The sequence below is a fragment of the Ursus americanus genome, chromosome 13, assembly GCF_024610735.1.
Source record: "Ursus americanus isolate L20-20 chromosome 13, mUrsAme1.1.p, whole genome shotgun sequence".
NCBI lineage: Eukaryota > Metazoa > Chordata > Mammalia > Carnivora > Ursidae > Ursus > Ursus americanus.
Window position 1 is genome coordinate 641,611 of NC_142139.1, and position 2,820 is coordinate 644,430.

The following is a 2,820-nucleotide window of genomic DNA, read 5'->3' on the forward strand; positions in this document are numbered from 1 at the left end:
TTAACTGATTGAGCCACCCATGTGCCCCAATTTGGATGTCTTTTATTTTTTTTGTTGTTGTCTGATTGCTGGGGTGACAACTGCACATCTGTTCAGTCTATGTTATCTCTTTAGTTATGATAAATACACAAATTATTCCTTCAAAAATACAGTTCATCATTTTGATCATAGACTTTTTTAAATTAAATAAATTTGTGATTTCTTTACACAAAGCTATTATTTAAAGGTGCCATTATCAAATTGTGTCTGGTTCAAGTCTAATTAAGGAAAGTACTTTCTCTGTACTTTCTTTAAAAAAAATAGACTTCATTTTCAGAGCAGTTTCATCTTAACAGCAACACTGAGTGGAAAGTGCAGTATTCCTCTATACCTCCTTGCCCTACACACTCAGCCTACCCCACCATCAACACCCCACACCAGAGAGCTACATCTGCTTACAAGCAATAAGCCAATATTAACATGTCAGTATCACTCAAACCCTATTGTTTCCATTAGGGTTCACTCTTGGTGTTATATGTTTTATGGGTTTTGATAAATGTGTAATGACATATATCAAACATTACAGTAATATAAAAAATAGTTTCATTGCCCTAAATCTTCTGTTTCACCTATTTATCCTTCCCTTCCCCTATACTCTGGCTCCCACTGATATTTTTACTGTCTCCATAGTTTTGCGTTTTCCAGAATGCTATAGAGTTGGTATCATGCAGCATATAGCCTTCTCAGATTGTCTTCTTTCACTTAGTAAAATGCTGTGCAATGTCTTTTCACTGTTTGACAGCTCATTTCTTTTTAGCACTGAATAATATTCCATTGTCTGGATGGGCCACAGTTTATTTACCCATTCACTTACTGAAGGATATCTCGGTTGCTTCCAAGTTTTGGAAATTATAAATAGAGCTACTATAAACATCCACGTGCAGGTTTTTGTGTGGACATAAGTTTTCTACTCATTTGGGTAAAACCAATGAGTGTGATTGCTGGATCATATGGTAGGAATATGTTTATTTTTGTTAAAACCATGAGAGACTATGGACTCCGGGAAACAAGCTGAGGGTTTCGGAGGGGAGGGGGGCTGGGGGATGAGTTAGCCCCGTGATGGGTATTAAGGAGGGCACTTACTGCAATGAGCACTGGGTGTTATACGCAAACAATGAATCATGGAACACTACGTCAAAAACTAAGGATGTACTGTATGGTGACTAACATAACATAATAAAAATAAATAAATAAATACAAATAAAAAAATAAAAACTGCTAAACAGTCGTCCAGAGTAGTTGTACCATTTTGCATTCCCACCAGCACGGATGTTGTATTTTCTCTGTTACTCCACATCCATGCCCCATTTGATGTTGTCAATGTTTTGGATTTATTCATTGTAATGTATGTGTCATTGGAACAACCTTATTGTTGCTTTAATTTGCAATTCTTTCATGAGGTATGATGTTGAACATCTTTTCATATGCTTGTTTGAAAATATGGAATGTGTCACAAACTTACATGTCCTCCTTGCACAGAGAGCATGCGAATCTTCTTCCAAGAGCATTCCAACTTTAGTATGTGTGCTTCCAAATCGAGCACTGTCCTTTCTTTTGATTCCCAAGGTTGTAACAGGTTAAAAAAAACATATAATAATGAAAGGAACTGGAGTATGTCATTCATGGAAGAGTCGTGTCGATTTCTGTAAAATATAAGTAAGATCAGGGCTATGAATGCAGAGAAGGAGCAAGAGGCATCTGGGAATATGGACGAGAACAAGCAGTAGAAAAGAGGGGTACTTTCAGACAGAACCACACAGCCACACGGGTTCAGTGTATGCGACAAAAACAGGGCAGGTTTTGAGGAGGAAGTAAAAAAATGGGGCAGAGGAGTTACTGGAACTTAGTTTTAGAAACACGTAGCAAGTTTCCTCCCAATATCTTATTCTTTCACATCTTCCTCCAGCCTCAGGCCCTGTTTACACAGAGTTAAGAAAATTCAATTTTAAAGCATGGGAAAGCAGTGTGACTCCACACTTATAAAAGACATCAAATTGCTTAGGGGAGAAATGTTATTTTAGGTTCGTATCTGGATACCTATATTTCAAGATGTCTGAGATTCCACATAGTATACTAGACTCTGTTTTCATGTGGAAATTTAAAAAGTGGAACCAAACAGTTTTCCTGTCACAATAAAATTTATATTCTAGTGGCTGGAGACAAAAAAATAAACAAACAAAAACATAGTATATAAAACATCAGCAAAAAAGCAGGGTAAGTTGCAAAGTTAATACTAATGTGTCTCATTATTTTATATAGATATACTTTGGAAGATTTTTCTTTTCATATCACATTTAAGAAGAGCTCTGACACAGATGAAGGATTTGGCCATGCTCTGAGAAAGAACATTTTTTTAAAGATTTATTTATTGGGGGGGCAGAGAGAGAGGGAGAATGACTCTTAAGCAGACTCTGTGCTCAGCGTGGAGCCAGATGCAGGGCACAGTCTCAGAACCCTGAGATCACCACCGGAGCTGAAACCAAGAGTCGGTTGCTTAACTGACTGTGCCACCCAGGTGCCCCTAGAACATTTTAGATGAGGAAATAACAAATGCAAAAGCTCAGGTGCAGAACATCTTTGGTATGTTTAGAAAATAGCAAGGAGGTTGCTATGACTGAACTAATAGTAAAGATGGCTTGTACTTTGAGATTAAATAGGCAAGAAGAGGATAATGGAAGCTGAGATGAGAAAGTAGAAGAGGAAATCATAGGAGGCTCTATAGGACTGTATAAAATAAGGTATTCCTAAGGGTAAGATATGAAAATAAAATCAACCAATTTG

General features: G+C 37.1%; 1 non-coding gene across 1 annotated transcript; it reads right to left on the reverse strand.

Annotated features, from left to right (window-relative positions):
• Positions 1-1,473: 1,473 nt before the first annotated feature.
• LOC123793427 (U6 spliceosomal RNA) lies at positions 1,474-1,582 on the reverse strand. The gene has a single exon (XR_006779960.1). It is a non-coding gene; the product is annotated as a U6 spliceosomal RNA (small nuclear RNA).
• Positions 1,583-2,820: the final 1,238 nt, after the last annotated feature.